Source organism: Vicugna pacos, chromosome 5, assembly GCF_048564905.1.
Source record: "Vicugna pacos chromosome 5, VicPac4, whole genome shotgun sequence".
Taxonomy (NCBI): Eukaryota; Metazoa; Chordata; class Mammalia; order Artiodactyla; family Camelidae; genus Vicugna; species Vicugna pacos.
Genome location: NC_132991.1, coordinates 565,618 through 585,899, shown reverse-complemented (window position 1 = coordinate 585,899; position 20,282 = coordinate 565,618). Strand labels below are relative to the sequence as shown.

Genomic DNA, 20,282 nt, shown 5'->3' with positions numbered 1-20,282 from the left:
CTTCAAATAAACTAGTCTTTTCTTCATTTTCTAATACGCTGTTAATGTTACCAAACTGTTTTGGTCTCAGACATTGTAGCTTCCTCTCTAGAGTTTTTTTTTTTTTTTAAGAGTTAAAACTCAGTCACCTATTGACTCTTTGTTTTTATTGAAGTTTAGTCAAAAATTACTATTTTTAATTGTTATTTATTTATTTTTTCAGTGGAGGTCTTGAGAATTCAGCCTGGGACCTCATGCATTTTAAGCATGCACTCTACCACTAAGTTATACCCATCACCCCCATCCTCCTCTAGAAATTTGATTTGGGTGTTCTATATTCCATGTCTTTGGTTCTCTTCTTGAACATATGTAATATGGATATAATAAGTGTTTTAATTTGCCTGCTGATTGTAACACCTGTGTCAGTTCTGGATTATTTAAATCTGTTGATTTTCCTTATTTCTGAATCACAGATATTTTCCTGCCTTTCTGCCCACCTGGTAACTTGTAGTTAGATGCTGTACATTGTAAATTTTACTCTGAATGTTTCTGGAGCTTTTTGTATGTCTATAACTTTCTTGAGCTTAGATATAATTAAGTTACTCTGAAGTAGTTTGATCCCTTTGGATCTTGGTTTTGGATTTGTTAAGTGGGTTGAGTCCTGATGTTAGTCTGGGGCTAGTTGTTCTACTCAGTGCCTGGTGAACGGTGAGGTCTTTCCACCTGGCTGATGGGAGCAGGCACCGTGCCGGGCCCCCTGTGCCCTCCCAGCCGGCGCGCCCCAGCACAGTCCTTTCCTGCAGTTGGTTCTTTGGCTTGGGGCAGTGCCCTCTCATGTAGGCACCCATCAGCTTCTGCTGCATCCTCAGCTGGGTGAGGGGGCACCTGCACGTCTCCAGGGGGCTCTCTGGGCAGTTCTTTCCTCTTGCATCCAGTATGAGCTTTGGCCACGCTGGACTCCCTGGCTCTGAGCTCTACCTCCTGTGCCCAGAGAGACCACTGGGTCCACCTGGTTCCTTCCCTCTGCTGAGATCTGGGAACCCTTGGGGCAGTGAGCTGGAACATGTGTCCACTAGGACTGTATATTGTGAAATCTGGTCTTTTCACTATTGCTTTGGATTCCTTTTTGTCTTGCATTTCAATGACAGGTAAACACACAGGTAATTATTGTAGTAGTGTTTCCACAGCTGATATATGTACAGCTAAATTGCTGTAAGTGCATTCTGCAGAGAGATTTACATCTTTTTGCAGTTACAGTGAACCTTTGCTGAAAGTAGCTTCTTTAGGGAAGTATAGATAATTTTTTTTAACTCTGAAGGACAATAATGAACCTGATCGTTAATCTGCGAAATGGGAAGATGCATACTGCAGTGTGTTTTACAAATTACGGGAGGTCAAATTACAGAAATAGAAAAACTGTAATCTTAAAAATTGAACCCAAACTTTATTTTTCTTTTTCAGGTGTGCCATCAGATGCTGATTCTTCTGATGCCAGTAATAAAATCAGTGGTGCAGATAATTCTAAGCCAAATTTGCCCTTCTGTTGCCAAGATTCTCCTGTCATTAGGTGGAAATGTGGCCAAACAGCAGCCTTGTCTCATGTACTGACGGCCCTGCAAGTCAGGTGTGCCAGGTAGGCTTGTTTGCTGGCTTTTGAAATCCCACAATTGTGTGAGTCTAGGAGAATGTTAGGTTATCAGCTCTAAATATTGTGAGTTTTAGGTCAGATACCCTTTGGTGAATGAATGTATCTTTGTGATTTCTTGCATGAAGTTGAAATATGAATTAGAAAATCAAGTTAAAGAACATTTACATTATTCTTTATGGCCAATACCCTCTAAACATATTTGGGGGGTTGAGAGGAAGAATTAGTTGGTACTGATACACAGTAAGGCTTCTGGCCCTTGTCCTCCCCTTCAGCCTTGATAAGGCAGAGTTTTGCCAGTATTACCTTTTCTGTCCTTCTGCTCCTGTTTTCTCACAGCCTGTGGAAGTGGCCCACCTGTCCGTGTATCCTTGCTATGGGCCTGGTGAATAGAAACACTCACACAGGAACATGACTCAGTCATTGAAGGACGCTTCGCCCTGGCTGCCTCGCGTGAGGCGCCCGTGGTGTTCGGCTTTCACTAAGCACAGAATTACCCCCAACCTCCACCAGCCCAGGGAGGTTTCACAGGGACAGTCAGACACTTTTTCTGCTAGGATTTTTATGTTGGAAGTTTCTCTCCTGTAATCACTGTGGTCCTTCAATAAATAAGATCAGGACTGAATATTTTAGCTTTTAGCGAGGGGCTACATAGTAATAACATTGTTTTTCTTTAATAAAATTCTTTTATACTTAGTCTGTAAAAGTGAGTGGTCTGGTGAGTGCTTGTCCTGCCCCGACCCTGCTGCCCCGCGGTGGTGATGGGCAGCTCCCCCAGGCCTGGCTCTCTTTCCTGACAGAGACGCCGTGGTTGGGGCCCTGATGCCAGCCGACATGGTCGCCCTAATGGAGTGTCCCTCACTCTCTTCCTCGGCACCCCCTTCCCACATGTCTGCCATGGCCAGTCCCATGAATGGAGAGGAATGTGTGCTGGCTGTTGATACTGAAGACAGGCTGAATCCAAATCCATGGCAAGAAAAGAGGGGGGAGGTAAAAGCAGGTGGTAGAGCAATGAAGAAATCTTAAATCAGGAAAAAAAAGGCCGCTGATTACTAGCTTATTATAAAGTTTATGAAAAAGGGTGCAGATGCATAGTCAGTGAAGAGGTGCACAGGAGGGTGTCTGTAAAGTAGTCTTTGAGGTCAGGGTGGTAGGTGGTCTTGTTGAAATTGTCTGTATATCTTTACTGATTTCTGTCTACTTGTCTTATCACCTGTTGCAAGTTGGGTTTTGAGATCCCAGCTGTCACTGTGGATTTGTCTCCTTTTGACGTTTCTGTCAGTTTTTCCTTCACGTGTTTTGAGTCTTTGTTATTAGGTGTGCATGTCTTTGTAATTGTTATATATTACTGATGTTTAACCCATTTTTCACTGTGAAATGTCTCTCTTTGTCTCTGTTAACATTTGTTGAAGTCTATTTTGTGTAATGTTAGTGTAGGCACTCCAGCTCTCTTAATGGTTACTGTTTTCCTGGTAGATCTTTTCCCATCCTTTTACTTCCAACCTTTTATGTCTTTGAGTCTAAAGTTTGTCTCTTGTTATGCACCTTTTAGTTAGCTCTTGCTTTTTTAAATCCAACTGCTAGTGTTTGTCTTCTGGTTGAGATGCTTAGGCCATTCACACTTTATGTAAGTATAGATGTGGTTGGACTTACGTCATTAGCATGTGTATATTTGGGGATGTTTTTATTAAGCCTTCATTTTTGAAGGATAGTTTTACTGGATATAGCATTCTTAGTTGATAGAATTTTTTTCCTCTTATCACTTTAAATTTGTCATCCCACTGGTTTCCTGCGTTCATTGTTTCTCAGGAGAAGTCATAATTGCATTTTGTGTCTTTTTTAATTCTTGTGGCTTTCATGCTTCTCTCCTTGTCTGTGGTTTTCAACAGCTTCAGTCTAATGTGTGTGGGGTGTGGATCTCTGTGTTTGTCCTACTTGGGATTGGTTAGTTTTTGGAGCTGCAGATTAATGTTTTTCATCAAATTTGGGGTTCGGAGCTGTATCTGTTCAAGCACTTTTTGCCCTTTTTTCTCTTCCCTCCTTTTTTGTGGGGGAGGTACAGAATTCCCATTATGCGTATGTTTGTATACTTAATGTTGTCTCCCAGGTATTTGAGACTTATTTATTTTTACTCAGTCTTTTTTCTCCTGTTCTGTGGTTAGACAGTGGTAGAAATTGCATAGTCTTCAAGTTGTGTCGTGACTCTTTTTTTCTGCCATTTCAGAGCTGCTGGTTTGTCCAGCTGGTGAATTTTTCATTTTGATCATTGTACTTTCCACCCTCAAAACTTCCTTTTAGTTTTTTTTTTTCATTTAATCATTGTTATCGTATTTTCCTTGGCTATCACGTTTTCTCTGGTTTTCTCAAACCCTTGGAACATATTTATCACAGCTGCTGTGAAGGTGTTGTCTACTAGATCCAGCATCTGGCCCATCAGAGTCAGTTTCTGTTCACTGACTGTCTTCCTGAGTACGGCTCATACTTCCCAGTGTTTTTGTGCAGCTCATAATTTTTTATTGAAAACTGGACATTTTAGATTGTGTTGTGTCTGTGGATTCTGACCTTTATTTTTTTTTTAATTTGTAAATGTTGCTACAATTCTTTGACTGTTTTGTAACATACATGGGATGACTCTTTGAAATCTCTCTACCAATGTCACATAGCTACTGATGTCACAGCTTCACTTTGCTATTTTCACTTTTGTTTTCTAGCCTGATTTTTAGGATTTGCTCCATATCTGCTTGGGATAGCACCCAAGCCTGCTGAATTTTCCCTTCTGTGGATGGATCTCTGCATGGGTGGGGCAGGAAGGGCATGGAAGTCAGTGTTCTGGCAGTTTTCCTGTGTGTGTACCCCACTCTTCCCGCTTTCCAGAGTTCATGTGCCCTGGGTCACCCAGGCCACCACGATGTCCTCACTGAGCCCTTCTCTGCTCTCTGACTTCCAGGATCTTCCTGTTAGATCTCTGGCTAGTTCTCAGGTCTGGATCCGCCTAGTCCCACCAGTCCTCGGGCCAGCAGAGAGGCAGGCTCTCCCACGTGTTCTCCGTCACCCTTGGTGCCCTCTGACTCCCAGGATCTCTGCCCCTGCTCTGCACCAGCGAGCGCCCCTGGAGGCAGGGCCCGTCCTGGCCGGGCTGTGCTCCAGCTCGTGTAGACCAGCCCCAGGTGGGAACGCCCCAGGCTCCCCCATCCCTGCCCGAATGCAGCAGTTTTTTCTGTTTGTTGTTTGCCCTTAATTGATTTGACAAGCCCTGGAGTCACTGTTTCTTACAATTCTCAGTGGTTTTATAGTTTTGTGAGGAGAGGATTTGCCAACTTCGTCCCTCCACCATAGCCCAGATCTGGCCCTTCATTGGTGCTTTTGTAGCCTAATTTGTCCCGCAGAAGACTCTAGACCTGATGCTAAGTGCTTGAGGGGTGTGATCTCATGTAGCTCTGTAAGTGGAGGGGGCAGGACATAAAGCTTCGTCTTGCAGCTGGGGCTGCAGCATGAGAATTTGCCCAGAAGTGAGGCCACCAGACCAGCTGGCCCAGTGCAAGTGTCTTCTGGTGTGCTCTCCATGGGGACTCTTCTGTGGGGCGCAGCGTGGAGGGAGCGGGAGTCAATCTTAAGTTCTTATTTTTTGAGGTTATTCTTCCTGACTTTGTGCTTTTCATTAGCTGTCAGGTATCATGTTAGTCTCACTGCTTCTGGCGGGATGTCACGACTTTGGTCCTTGCCGGTGGTGTGCTGGTTGGGAGCAGTCACTTTGTGTTTCCTACTCATTCGTCCTGCAGGTACAGAAGGCCTCAGGGTGGAGTCTGACCGGCAGTGCTCAACAGAGCGGCGCCACGACCCTCCCACAGTCATGGACGGCGTCTACCGGATTGTCTCCGTGCAGTCAGGTGGGAGGGGAGGTTGAGATGCTTTCATAGAACAGAACAGTGACCTTTACTGAACAGAGTGTTACCACTTCATTCTCACGTGAGATTTCAGGAAGGGACAATACGTGATTACCCACAAAATACAGCAGATTTTATCTGCCAGTACTTTCAGTAAGATCATTATCTAAGTGATGTTTGTACCTCACTCATCCCTGATGGGTGGGACTCCTGGGTGACCGGTGTAAGAGCAGGTCCTTGTTGGGGGCACAGGCCATCCAGGAGGCTGGCCTTACCCAGACAATGAAGATGGTGCTGGAAAGAGTGTGGGATGGCCAGGCTCGTGTGACAGAGCTTCGTAAGGGGATTTGTTTTGTAATTGATGCTGTGAGGGCTTAAGCGCCACACGGAGTGTGTGCTTTGTGCGTGGGGAGGCCAGAGCGCCGAAGCAGACGGGAGCGGTCACCTGCGGGCCTCTCCCTGCTCTGCTGATGGGCTCCCCGAGGCTGAGCAGGGGTGAGTCCCTCTGTACCGGGGCTTGTTAAATGCTCCCTCACAGGGCTTTTTAGAGTCATCAGTGCAGCTATTTGTGTGTGCTTGCAATCTCTTCAGACTATTTTTATCCTTTGGAGCAAGTGTCCACTATCATTTCCTGGCATAACTGCTCCCCTCTGCCTTTGTAGCAGAGGCAGCCACAGCCTGAATGTAAATGATTGACCTGGCTGTGTCCCAGTGAAATTTTCCTCATAAGACGTTACTTTGGATGAAGGATGTGGTCACAGATGAGCATGGCTTTTTTTCCAGCATTTCAACAAATGTCAGTGTGGTTTTAGTCATGTTGGGAGATGTGCCCGGTTTCCTTGCTTCCAGCCAGATCCCTTCCGAGCCACTGCCCAGCCTGCTGCCTGGTGGCCCTTCTAAGTAGAAGCCTGATTGGGGTGGTGCGCTGCAGTCCTGTCTGTCTGCTCCCCATGGCACCCAGGCTCCAGGCTCTGGCTGGGGTGCTCCGTCCTCCCGAAGGTGGCCCTTCCATGCTGAGCTGCCCCTGTGCCCAGGCCTTTGCATACTTGCACCCTCTTTGGGGAAGGCTGGGGCTTTCTCATCCATTGCCTGGGAACCACTGTCATGTCACACCTTCCCCAGGAAACTTCCCTGCAGCCCCTGACCTGGGTGTGGGCAGAGGCTGGCTCTGCAGGCCCTTCACATGGCATCATGGGTGCATGTGAGCATCTCCCTTGGGGCGTTGCCTGCCCGCCCTCTGCCTCCCCACTTTTTGGTGCAGGGTGTGTCGAGGGCACAGTGTGAATGCACGTGAGGAGTGGGCTGGAGGAGCCGGCTGTGCTCCAGATAGGGTGCAAATGACTATGGGTCTAAATAAGTCAATGTTGATCTGATGGTGGGTGAACCCCACACCAGTGTTGTTCGCTCTACCAGGCCGGGAGTGGTCCAACTGGTCCAGTGAGCTGCGCATTCCAGGGGATGAGCGAAGTGGAAGTTCATCAGCGATGGGTCCGTGAATGGGTGGGGCTGGCGCTTCACTGTCTACCCCATCACACCGGCCATGGGTAAGGAGGGGCCCGGCCTGCAGCCACCAGGGCTTGGTGACCCCACAGAGGGGACACAAGTCATTTTCACTGAGTGCCTTGTGGGCCACCTTCTCCTGTTGTGTGGGAAGCCAGTGCTGCCCAGGGCCCCACCACGGCGAGGGTCACAGCTGCAGTGAGTCACCTCCGCTGTCCAGCTGCCAGGGTGTCAGCCTCTCCCTACCCAGTGTTCCCCTGCTCTTGCTGGTTGCCTTTCTTAAGCCACTTGAATTTCAGGTGAAATGTCAGTGTACAGAACTTACCTGTGTGACCTTGACAGTGACAGTTCCCTGGATCCCTCTCTGACCACGGGTCCACCCCTTGTTGGTTGGACTGAGCGAGACTCCTTGTCAGGGAGCCTTTTCCTGGTCCAACGGGGGACGTTTATTGTATTCTTTTTTTCTTTTTTTTTTTTGTGTGTATGTATATTTTTATTGAAGTGTAGTCGGTTTACAATGTTGTGTCAATTTTTGGTGTACAGCATAATGCTCCTTCTTTAGGCCCTAAAGACCTCCTTTCCAATTGCTGCGTGCTCTCCTGTCAATCGGTGGACTTCGTGACGTGTCTGTCGGACTTCCGGCTCAACCTGGCCTCAAACAGAAGCACCGTCCCCCGCCTGGTGGTGTCTCTGGCGGCCTGTGCACAGCTGAGCGTCTCAGGTAATGGCATGTGTGCTTCCAGGTCTGTCCTGCTCCGAGGGAACCGTGGTCATCCTCTGACCCTCTCTGTCGCTCATTTCAGCTGCCAGTCACAGGATGTGGTCCCTTCAAAGACTGAGGGAGCTGCTTACAACCGAATTTGGGAAGTCAGTTAACATAGACAGGCCGCTTGGAGACAATGATGGGTATACGAGAGCTTTGGTGTGAAATATTACATTACAGTTTCTAGACAGCTGACCCTTCGGGACTGAAATGTTGGCTTTAATACTTTAAACTCCTTAATCTCAGATGAAATACAAGTCGGTCAGTTTTATCTTTTGCTAAAACTGCTGGAGATAAGTGTTCTGGAGGATGGCAGTTGTTATACATGAGGAAAAGCCGGTGTTTGAGTTAACCGTAACGTCTAAACCTTCTTTTCCTCCCCTGGCCGAGCCCCCACCACCTTGTTCCATTTGCAGCTCAGTGATGTTCGTTACCACAGAGGTAACCTGAAAACAGATATTGTAAAGGGGGATTAATAAGACCTCAAAACAAAGTTGAGTGTTCATTGTGTGTTTTGGGGTTCACTGCCGTTTTCCTGTCTGGGTCAAACTTCTGGCTTCTGATGGGTTTGCATCGCGTACCTGACAGCTGGGATCTTGGTTCTTCCCCTTTTCTGAAATGCCCCGTGTTCCCCTTTCCAGGTCCTTCCACTCCCTTGGATGTTCTCTCAGCATCAAATTCCTCCTCCCAGCTGGTGGTGAAGTGGAACCCGCCCTCTCTGCCCAGCAGCAGCCTGAGTTCCTACATCGTGCAGTGGTGGCACCAGCCTCAGGACAGCTGCCATCACTGCAAAACTACTGCTCCAGAGGTGAGCTGCCAGCCCCAACACCGCATGTCCCCGTCCCCAGGAGCAGGCCAGCCCTCGGTGGGGACCCAGTGGTGGTGGCGATCACCGGTGCAGACAGCCCCTCCTTTTCCCCACCAGCCTGTGCAACCTGGCTCTCCTTGGGCTCCTCTTTTCCAAGCAGACAAAATCCCCATCAGGCAGTATGTTGATGGCACCATTAGTGGTGAGGAGGTGACGAAGAATCCCAAGACCAAACTGTGGTGGTGAGAAAGGGCCGTGCTGCACCTGTCCCAAAACCAAGGCTGAGAAGCAGGCCGAGAAAGAGGAGGCCAAGGGCTGCAAGGTATTCAAGAATCCCCTGCACAATGCCGTTTTCATGCCCAGTACCTGCCCTCTGAGGATGACTCCAGGCAGGGCTGGTGCTGTCTCACCACCCTGGTCTTTGTAGGTCACCATCCTCAAGGTGAGCCCCAGTGGCTGTGGAGGAGGGACAATGTGAGGCTGTGGGCTTGGCTGGGTGGGATTTCTGCACAAAGGAAGGGTCTCAGAGCCTGAAGCCTGCCCTGGGGTAGGGTGGGGGACAGGCTGGCTGTGTGACAGGTGACAGGTGAAGCTGACCCTCAGCCCGGTGCAGAGAGCACAAGGGCTCAGAGAGCAGAAACCACCAGGCCACACTTGCAGAAACCTGTGAGCAGAGGAGCCAGGACTTAGGCCTTTCCCACCCCTCCTGTGGCCACTCAGCCTGGCTGAGAAGGAAGGAAGCCGGGTGAGAAAAATCAGAATCAGTTTTGAAGGGAGCCCCACTTCAAAGTGTAACCAGGTGCCATGGGCACCCGTGACAAGCAGGTTTGGGAAGCAGCATAAAAGACAGCCTTTAAAAACAAGCGGCCCCTGCCCCCGAGCATCTGTCTGCTCCACTGCGGAGGGAGGTCCATGTTCAGGGCAGCAGCATTCACATAGCCAAAAGCTGGGAACAACCCACGTGTCCTCCAGCAGCTGAGTGGAAGAACAAGTGTGGCCTTTCTGGGCACTGGAATATTATTTAACCAAGAAAAGGAATGAGATTCTAAATTCTGGATGAAACTTGAGAACATGCTGAGTCAAAGCAGCCAGGTATCGTATGAGTCCATGGATATGAAATATCTAGAACAGGCAACTTCATAGCAACAGGAAGTGAGTTAGTGGTTACCGGGGCTGGGGGAGGGGACAGGGGAGTTATTCCTTAATGTGTGTAGAACTTCTGTTTGGAGGGATGAAAAATTTTGGAAATGGTGTTGATGGTTGCACAGCATTATGAATAATCAGTGACAGTGAATTATGCACCTAAAAGAGGTTAAAATGACAAAATTTTATTAGTTTTTTTGAAGCTTCATTTTACCACAACAAAAATTAGTGGAAAAAAAAGGTGGAGGGACATTCAGCAGGGAGACCTTGTGATTGATGTCTGAGGAATGAGATGGAAACGGAGTGGTGGCTGATGGATCCATTTTCTTCCTGAAAGATTATCGAGCAGAGTTTTGAAACAACCTCATGCCTGAAATCTGAGCAGAGGAGCACAATTTCAGACCAGCCTTGTCCCTATGAGCCCATGTCCTCAACCCCCCATGGCACCCCAGCTGCCAGCCCGCTGCCCGCCAGTTTTCCAGGGATCCCTCATCTGCCAGTCCCCGAGCTGGGGGGCACCAGTGGCCCCGAGCTTCTGCTCTGCCCTTAAACACTAGCTGAGGTTGGAGCAACAAACGGTTTTGAAAGAGACTTTTTTTTCTGTCAAGTGACCCTCCTGATGTTTGTTTAATAGTCAAAGATAGACATCTTGCTTTGAAAAATCATTAAAACAGGAAATGAAGACCTTTTAGAACGAGATGCACTATTTCCTGTGCAGAATGAAGCTCTTGTCGCCCAGCCCCCTTCTGCCCACGCCCTCCTCCCCCACAGGTAAAACCATGGAGCCTCCAGCCCCATGCACCCCGCTGGTGACATCTGTTCACTGAGGGATGGTAGGGCTGTGGCTCATGTGTTAATCCAGATATCTGTATGTCACGTGTGGTTCTGAGAGTCAGAGCGTTTGAGGGCTGGAAAAGAGCTCAGAGATGTTTCAAAACTAGAACCCAGGTTCAGGGGCTTGGCCACCATCCAAATTCATTAATGATCCACCTGGAGCTTGGCCCTCCTTTCCCACACTCCGGGGCTCTTCCCCTGCCCGGCATCGGTTCTCAGCACCATTCTTCCTCCGTGCCCCCAGAGGCTCGGCCGGTGTTACTTCCTGTGGGCACAGAGAAGAGGATGTTTTGAGTGTCCCAGGCAGGCTGGGCAGGAGCGGTCTGTTTACTCTGCATCAGAGGCGGCTGGTATGTTGCTGTCTTGTCCCCCCGACCTGCCCAAGGTTCAGGTTGTGAGTCCAGGCTCTGGAAAGGTTTTGCTAAAAAGCCCTGTGCCTTTCTGGTTATGATTACAAGGCAGTGCCTGTTTTCCCATCAGATGTGGATCACAAGATCAGGTGGCGTGAGGGCAGAGCTGTGGGTGACACAGATACTATGAATGCCTCATATTCATGTTGATTTCAGAATAGGTTTCCTCTGTGCCAGGTTCCCCTGCTCAGTGTGTGTGTCCACTCTGCGGGCCTGACGGCCTCTCTCTGAAATCTAGTCCCACTTTCTGGTCTCTCTTCCCATAGGACAGATGTAATACTGTGGTTTGCCAATGGTGAGGCGCCACAATTGATAAGAACCTCATGTGTGTGTTTTTCAAGACTCCTACTGAGGCTTGCATCTGATGTCCACACAGTTTCCGACAGAATTCAGATAGAACGAGCGTTCGGGTAACAGAATAACTGAAAAAATCATAAAGGAAGGTGTTCTGTTTTACAACCAGATTGTCCAAAGACAATTTTTATTTCCTTCAGTTCATTGTAAGTACAGTTTGTCTGGGAGGTTAAAGCCCGTCAAGTCAGATTTAGTGTGTTGTGTGCTGTCCGACGTGCCCTGTGTGTCCTGAAGCAGGCCAGCAGCCGGGGCTCACGAGCTGCTCTCTCACATCCGTATCTGGGGGAATGCCTGTCGCTGATTGCTGCCTTTATATCTTAAGTCAGGTGGTTTGGTTTAAGTGACTGAAATGTCAACAGATTTTGAAGAGTCAAAAAGGTTTTGCGCTCGGAGTAAGTTGTCTGCTGGGTGGGAGTGGGGAAAGCTGGGGGCGATGTTTGCCACTGGTCACACTGTTGGGAGGCAAGGCTGCTTACAGAGAATGGGAGATGCAGCATTCTGCCTGCCCCCTGCCTTCCTGACGGTGTCCTGTGTGGCCTGCCTCCCCAGCCCCTGTCAACGGCTCTGCGGCCTCTGGGAGTGTGGTGTTTGTAAGTAGACTGCTGAGTGAGCTCATGGTGCCATCCCAGGTAAACAGGATTGGGCCACGGGAGGGGTTTTGACCCAGTAATACTTTGCGGTGAGTTAAACCCAAGCAACTTCCTACTGGTAGGCCCGAGTGGGTGTTGTGTGGATTTTGAAGAGATGGCAGGAAATTTGTTCTGGTGGGTGTCAAAAAGGTCCTCCTAGCAACAAGTGTGGTTCCCTGTGCCCTCCCCTTCCAGGAAGGTAGGCTGGTTTGTCGAGTGTGAGGATGGGGAACTCTCAGCCTCATTTTCTAGCCTTTCCTTCCCCAGCATCAGGAAGGTGGATACAGTGGGGCCCGTGGCCAGTTTTGGGTGCTCATTACTCTCACAGTCTGTCTCTGTTGGGCCCTGTAAGTGCTAGGAGCCTGCTTTTAAGGTTTCTTGGGGGAGCCATCTCTCACAGAAGCGGCCGTTGGAAGAGCCATGCCCCAGCTTCCTGGGAGCCTCACCTGCATCTGGGGTATAGATGTTCTTGCCCTGGTGATTCCAGACCGTCCCTTTTCTGTCCTGTCCTTCTAAGCTCTACTGAGACCCATGTCAGGGATGCTGCCTCTGTCATGGGCAGGGCCTTGGGGAGGCCACAGGTGGTCACCGCTGAGTGGGAGGCAGAGCCAGGCTGGAAAAGACCTCCAGGGCTGTGACAAACATAGACAGTCCCCTCTCAGAGGAGGAGGGACCTGGGGGTCCAAGTAAGTGCTGGCTGCTGGCATCTTTCCTTTTATTCCACAGTCGCAGGGGGTCAGAAAAGCCACCACCACAGGCCTGTGAGCCCCCTCTGCCCACCTCCCTGAGCCTGCACCCCACACCATCAGTCTGTGGAGCAGATGGCGCTGACATTCTGATGCAGCGGCCATGGTGCTGCTGAGCCAGGGGCTGGGGCATTAGTTTGCCTCCGGGAACCATTAAGAAACCACTTCTAGCTGGGAGGCAGTTTGCATGGTGAGTCTGAGGTTTGCAGTGCAGAGAAAGCATAGTAAAAAACGAGGAAGGGAATCCCTGTATTATTTGTTGGTTCTCATCCAATGCACCTGAGTAGCTCCTTTTACCCCAAGGTTAAGATTTTTCTTTTCTTTCTCTTACTCTAACCTAAGTCATAGAAGAGACAAGAGGGGGAGACCCTCATGTGTAAGCCAAGTTTCTCTCTTCCTTGCAGACCCAAAAGGAAGCAGAGGGAGGTCATGCAGGCCGCCAGCACCACCATATCCAGCTGAAACAGGAACACCACGGTGGTGGACACCTACAACACCACAGGCCCAGAAGAGCTTGAGACAGTGTACCATTTCTTTGAAAGCAAAGTGGACAAGGAGAGAACTGTAATCTCTAACCTCTGGCCTTTCGTTTTGTACCACATTAATACCCACACCTGTAACCATGAGGCTGAGAAGCTGGGCTGCAGGGCCTCCAACTTTGTCTTTGAGAGAACCATGCCTGCAGGTATGGTGTGATCCAGCTTGCACCAGTCCCAACTCACTCACCACCAAGGGGAGAAGGTCATGAATTACAGTCATGGAGGCCGACACCTTAGTCTCAGTCATGTTTATTAAAGAACAGGTGATCATCTGCAGGCAGCTTGGTGGCCCAGCAGCCCAAGGGGTAGAGTTGTTTCATAGTGACACCTCTCCCTGCTCTCATTCTCTCAACACAGAGTACTCAAGGGCAGGGAGCTCGACTCAGGGTCAGCTCTTTTCCTTCTGGTTGGTTCACGTTGTGCATTCCCACAGCCCTCTTACCCTCATTTGTGCACAGGGGGTTTGCCGACTCCCGCCCGAGTTCTCAGAGATGCAGCGGAGTCCCCAGTTAGCTGTCTTGCTCAGCATGATCAGAGCAACCCGCCTGGTCAGCTCCTGGAGCAGCCTTTGGTCCTCCTTGTTTAGTCTTCACCTTCCGTTTGTAAGTTAGAAGCTGCCTGTGGCTCAGCCAGCCACCCACCCACCTTTAAGGATGGGTAACTGCCCCATCCATTTCCCTGTGGAGTTCGCAGGTTTGCAGAGCACAGAGTGACTGCAGCCTGGGAGTGGGGCTTCCTGGGCACAGTTCTGTCACCTGCGTGCAGCTGCCAGCCTCCCCTGCCTCCGTCTCCTCCCCTCCCAGGAGAGGCAGCCCAGCTGATTTCTCGGAGCCTTTCCCAGCTGGAACTTGCAGTGACTTTTGCTCACCACTTGGCGTACTGGTTTAAGCAGCAAAAGCAAGGGAGCCAGCACCCCAGCCTCACCGGCAGCTGGAGGAGTGGCTGATGGACCAGCTTCCCAGCAGCCTCCTGCAGGCGGGCTCGTGGACGGTCCTTCATGCCTGCACAGAAATCACATCTGCTGTGTGCGGAGCGGAGTGCGAGGGCCCGTGTCCCGGCCTGGCGGCCGGGGACAGCTGCTTCTGCTCTGTCAGCACCGTTTCAATGCTGCTTGGCTTTGGTCACACGGCCAGTCAGGAGGCATTGACGTGGCCGCTGCCTGCAGTCCTGCATGCTTGGAGCAGGGGGTACTCTTAGGTTAGCCCAGTGTTTCTTTGTCCCCCCCGGGGACCAGAATCCAGCTTTATCACTTGTTTCAGTTGTTGCACAGAAGGAGCAGATGACATTCCTGGACCGGTGACCTGGGAGCCAAGGCCTGAGAGCTCCATCTTTTTAAAGTGGCCAGAACCTGAGAATCCCTGTGGAGTGATTCTAATGTTTGAAATAAAACATGGACCATACATCGAGGTAAGACGGGGCAGTGGCCTGTGTCTGGGTGTGTTTCCGTCCCAGGGGATAGCGGAAGTTAGGCTGTGACACAGAGCACCTCCTGGCTAGCTTAGGACCTTAAACAATAAAATAAAGGAGGTAATTCCATGAGGATTTAGATCCTTCTACCTGTTCCACGCTCCTTGAGGAATTCTCAAAAGTGTGCCAGGAGCTGGCTTATTCTCACCCTCAAGGCACTCCTGTGTTACAGAAAATGATTTTTCAGTCTAGACTAGATTCGGCTTAATGATTTAATCTTTCTGAAACTCTTTGATTAAAAAGATAAGGTTTGGTTAACTTGGGTATGCTGAGTTAGAGGCCTGCCATGGTGTAAGGCTTAGTTTTCCCCCTTTTACTGCAAATCGGGGTCACTGTTAGGTGGGAAGTCACCTGTTCCTCACATGTTTGTGGGAACCTGACATATGTGTTTTATTTCCCCAGGATCAGCGGGGATGTGTGTCCTGACAGGAGCACAGGAAGTGTGCAGGGGCCAGGCTGAGCCGGCTCACCAGGGGAGCTACATGGCCCGGATCCAGGCCACCTCTCTCTCTGCAATGGGTTGTGGACCAATCCTGTGTTCTACGTCCAGGCCAAAAGTAAGGCTTGTGGAGGGAGTAGCTGAAGAAACCGAAAACAAGTGGGGCCAGGACTGGGGAGGCCTGGGTCATTGTGGCCCTCTGATTTTCTGACTTCTGTGGGCCAGCTTTCAGAAGCCAGCACCTCATCTGAGAGCCCAGGCTGGGGACTTGTGGTTCTTGGAGTCCCACACCTTATCTGATGGGCGAGGAGAGGGTCTGAGCCCCTCTTTTGATGGAGTCAGCAAGGGGCCTTTGCTCTCAACTTGGTTTATGTCCAAAGCATTTTACACAGCACTGTATTGAACATTCTGCCTCCTGCCTTGTCAGGGATGCTGATTGGGGCTCAGGCTCAGGGCTTAGAATCCCAAGGGGTGGAGGAGACCTCGAAGGGCATCTGGTCCCGCTGCTCTGGGCCAAGAGTCACTGTGACAGCACCCCAGGCTGAGGCATGGCCCCCTTCATTGCTCACTGATAAAATACAGATGCACTTTTAAAGCAGCAACACACATTGAAAGCACACAGTGCTCAGCGCTTGGCACAGAGACTGGGCTATGTTGTGAGTTCATGCTCAAACCATGGCCAAGACAGAATTCTTTGTGCATCCTTGAAGCTTACTTTATACCTAATAGTTTGTACCTCTTAACCTCCTCCCCCTACATTGCCCCCTCTCTCCCCCCACTGGGAACCACTAGAGAAATTTATTTTTGAGTATGGTGTTATGTGGGGCTCCAAGTTCATTGAGTGTCACTTGATAATCACATGAGCCTGGGTCTACATCCTGGGTCCCTATTTGTTCCTTTGGTCTATATTTAACTCTGCACCAATTTCACACCGCCCTTGGCTGAGACCCCCAACTTACCAACACAGATGAGGCAGAGCACCGCACAGGCCAGGGGCAGGGGCTCAGGGCTGGAATGGCAGAAAATCTGAAATTGTAGAGAGACGGGCCCAGGGTCAAGCTGGCTGAAGCCAGGAGCCCTGCCTTTGAACAGGTCTTGGGGGATCTGGCAGGGAGGGGAAGGGGTCTCAGGAAGCTCTGTGCGCCAAAGTTGGGCTTACCACCCTGACTCTCCCTTTAGCCTTCTCTGTGCCATTTATTTTCCCACACCTCAATTGGCCCATCTGTAAAATGGAAACTATATGTGAGGGACTCCACTGAGACCTGCGTCCCGTTGCTGCCGACGACCACTGTGGGGCCTGGGTGAGCCTCCGCTCCCCTTTGGGGCTCAACTTCACCAGCCATAAGATGAGGGGTTTGGATGGGGCAGGCTTTAGGGATTCTCTCTTCAAGCTGGGATTCAGATAAGCCTCAGCCTGAGCCCAGGAAATGTGGGTTCTGTGACCTTGGCCAAGGCCCTTCACCTTTCTGAGCTGCCTCAGTTTCCTCACCTGCAAAATGGGGACCACACAGGTCCCTACCTCAGAGGGTGGGCATGCAGCTCTGAAACAATCCACATAGAAGACTGATCCCACAGGAGCTGCCCAAGACCACCAGTTCCTGTTAGTAGAGGGAGTTAGTGCAGAGCTCAGGAGTCAGACAGCCTGCACTGGGATTCAGAATCCACCAGGTGGGCACATCCCTGGAAAAGTTACATCTCGCTGGGCCTCAGTTTCCTCAGCTGTAGAATGGGGATGATAACAGTTCCATAGGATTGATTACAGGCTATGAAGATGAAAGACAGAACCATGTGACATGCCGGCACCCAAACCTGCCAGAGGTGAGGCTGAAGATGCGGGTGCTGAGAAAACAGCTCCAGGCAGATGCATCAAAGCCCTTTGACCCCAGGCCCTCCACACGGACATACCTGCCTGGTGTGGGTCCCTCAGCTCTCTGGCTCTGATGTCCTCATCTCAGCCAGAAGGTTCAGGATCTTGTAGGGGCCACACACCTCTCAGTCCCGGGAGCCCCTAAATCCTGCAGTTATTAGCCTCCCCGTTTCAAGCCCCAGCAGTGATGTTCGCCTAAGGCAATTACCTGGATCTTGACCAAAAGGGGGGGAGGGGAACTGGGGACCCCTCTGACCACCCTCCTCAATCCCTGTCATCCTTAGGGCCAAGGAACTTAGAGCACGCGGGGAGGAGGCCGGATTTGGTGCTGGAATAGGAAAGCTTGGATCTGCTGCAGACTGGCGGAGTGCCTCCAGGGGCCTCTGGCCCTCTGGGCCTTAGCATCCTACCCTCTGAAGTGGGGAGATGCCACCCTCTGGCTTGGATGGTTAGGGAGCTCTGGGAAAGGATCCCACTCACGGTAGGTGCTAAGTCATGTTGGCTTTCTGCACTCCCCTAGAGGGGGAGAAAGGGGAGTCAGCTCATGTCCAGAGCTCTGCCTGGTGTGTGTGCCCGCTGGCACTGGGGGTGTGGGGAGGGCCAGCTGCCAGCCTGAGGCAGGTTTGAAGGAACATCATGGTGTATCAGGAGCTGAAACTCTAGCCACAAGCTCTGCCTTCAGAGCCACTCATGTGGGTTGGAATCCCTGCAGGATAGCTGAGCAGTGACCCTGGAAATCCAGGGACATGAGCTGCCCCGTCACCCCCTCACCTTGCAGGCAGTGGACATGATGGACATAGTTGTCCTTGTCATCACAGTTCAGATGGTCCCTGTCACAGTTCACCACCAGGATGGCTTTACCCACCAGGCCCCCAGACCCACTGCCGCTGCCAGTGGCAAAGCAGAGCTGGTGGTGGGGTCTCAGACCAGACCAGCACCTCCCTCCCCCGTGTCCCCCGGCCAGCCTCCTAATCCCATCTCTTCATCCTCACCCCACCCTCTGAGGATAGGTCCACTCCTGCTCAAGAAATGGAAACGGCTCCCTAGTGCCCACACCGTCAAGTCCAACTACATGAGTGTCTTTCATGGATGTCCGAGTTATGTCTCCAGCCAGCATCCTCTTTCCATAGGCCATTTCCTGACTGTAAGATCCATTCCTCCCTCCAGGCCTTGTTCCTTGCTGTCCCCACACCTGGAATGTCGTCCTTCTGGCATCGCTCTGGAGCCCAGCTCAAGTGGACTTCAAGTGAGTCCTTGCTCACAAAACCCATCCTGACCCTTCTTCTCTGAGCTCCCAATGCTCCAAGTGGACCACAGTCCAGCCCAAAGCTCGTAGTTTCATCCTTGGTAGGTTTCCCTCTTCACCTGCATCAGGGGCTTGACATACTACCGCCCAAGGGCCACATTTGGCTCAGCCACTGCCTGTTTTTCTAAGTGAAGTTTTATGGGGACACTGTCACATCCCTTTGTTTCCATGCTGCCTACAGCTCTCATCCCACAGTGACAGAACCAAGTAATTCAGCAGAGACAGCATGGCTCTCAAAGCCTGAAATACTTACTAGCTTGCTCTTGCAGAAAATGTTTGCTGACCCCCAGATTAGATTGAAAATCTAGAAGGACTTTTCCCTTCAAAGGAAGGTTTGGGCACCTGTGTGATTGAAAGTTCTTGGTGATGGTTTTTCTCCCAGTGAAAGGGCCCCAGCCATGCTTGGTTCCTCTTTGGCCCCCCAGACCTGAGCATCAGCTGGGAGGCAGGGGGATACCTGAGGGGCCTCATCCCTCTTAACCCAGCCTGGAGCAGCTCCAAACTCCATCCCCCTTTCTGGGCCCAGCCAGAAACCCCCTGCCTTGTCCACAAAGCCCCTAACCTGCCTGACTTCACAGTTCAGGTCACAGTCCAGGGCTGTGTCTGCAAGGGGAGGGCAGAGGGTAAGTCACGACAGGGTTCCCAGGAGTCCAGCACAGGCCCATGGCCTCCACCTTCTAACCTGTCTCAGGACCCATCTAGGGCCAGGCAGACAAGTCATTTCCAGGAAGACACTGCCCAGAGGTGAGAGCATCTGGAGCCCCCCACCCTGGGATAGGGGCACAGGGGCCTTGGGGAGGAAGAAGGGTCAGAGCAAAGGTCAACTGCTGCCCCCTCCAGGAAGCCTTCCCTGAACTCTCTCTCTTCTTCATCCCTACAGTCCTCGCTGTCTGGGGTGTGCCCTGTACAGAGCGCAGGTCACCCTGGACGCCCTTGGTCTGTGTGGAGCGGCTTCATCTCTTTGGGATGGGGCAGTGAGCCTGGACTCTGGTGTCAGACAGTCATGGATGTGAATCTGGGCTGGCGCCTACTGTGTGGCTTCTCTGAGCCTCAGCTTCTTCCCAATTCCCAGACCTCTTCCCACCTTCTTGATCTTTCTTCCTAGAAATGTGGGGAGATTTTACAACACCAATGAAACATTCACCGGGGGGGAGAGAGAGAGACTCTGAGAGAAGATCCCCAGCCCCCGGTATAGAGAGAGAATTTGAAATGATTTTTAATCGTGTGAAATGACACCCGATCACCATGCAACAGGGTATGAATCTCAAAAACCTAACATGGGGCAAAAGAAGTCCAGCCCCAAAGGACGTGTGTAGTATGATTCCATCCATAGAAAATTCAAATATAGGCCAAAATAGACTATTATTTTGGTGCGCATATTCAGATGATAAAACCATAAAGAAAAGCATGAAATACTCATCACAAGATAGCGATTACCTCTGCGGGAGGGAGGGGCTGTGATCAGGGAGAAGCTTGGGGCAGGGTGTGCTTTGGGGTGCTGGTCGCATTCCACGTGCTGTCCAAGTGTTTGCTTTGTATCTTCATTAATAGATGCACGCACATAAAATAAAGCTTTATGCACCTTTCTGTATGTGTATTTTCTTTTTTTAATTAAAAAATGGTAATTGAAGTATAACCAGTTTACAGTGTTGTCAGTTTCTGGTGCACAGCCTAATGCTTCAGTCATACACGTACATACGTATATTCCTTTTCGTATTTTTTCATTATAGGTTACTACAAAATATTGAATATATTTCCCTGTGCTATACAGTAGAAATTTGTTTTTTCTGTATGTGTATTTTCCAGTGAATGAGGATGTGTTCGTGTTCTGGGAGGGGGAGGCAGAGAGAGACCCAACCTCAATCCTAACAAAAGGAAAGCAAATTAAAGCAACGGTGAGAATCTGACCTCTCAGATTGTCAAAAATGGAAAAGGTTGATAATGTACAGTGTTGGCAAGGCACTCCCAA

General features: G+C 50.4%; 1 pseudogene; it reads left to right on the top strand.

Moving 5' to 3' along the window:
- Window positions 1-19,900, top strand: part of LOC116276546 (dual specificity tyrosine-phosphorylation-regulated kinase 1A-like) — a 118,122-nt pseudogene extending 98,222 nt beyond the window's left edge.
- The last annotated feature ends 382 nt before the right edge of the window (window positions 19,901-20,282 follow it).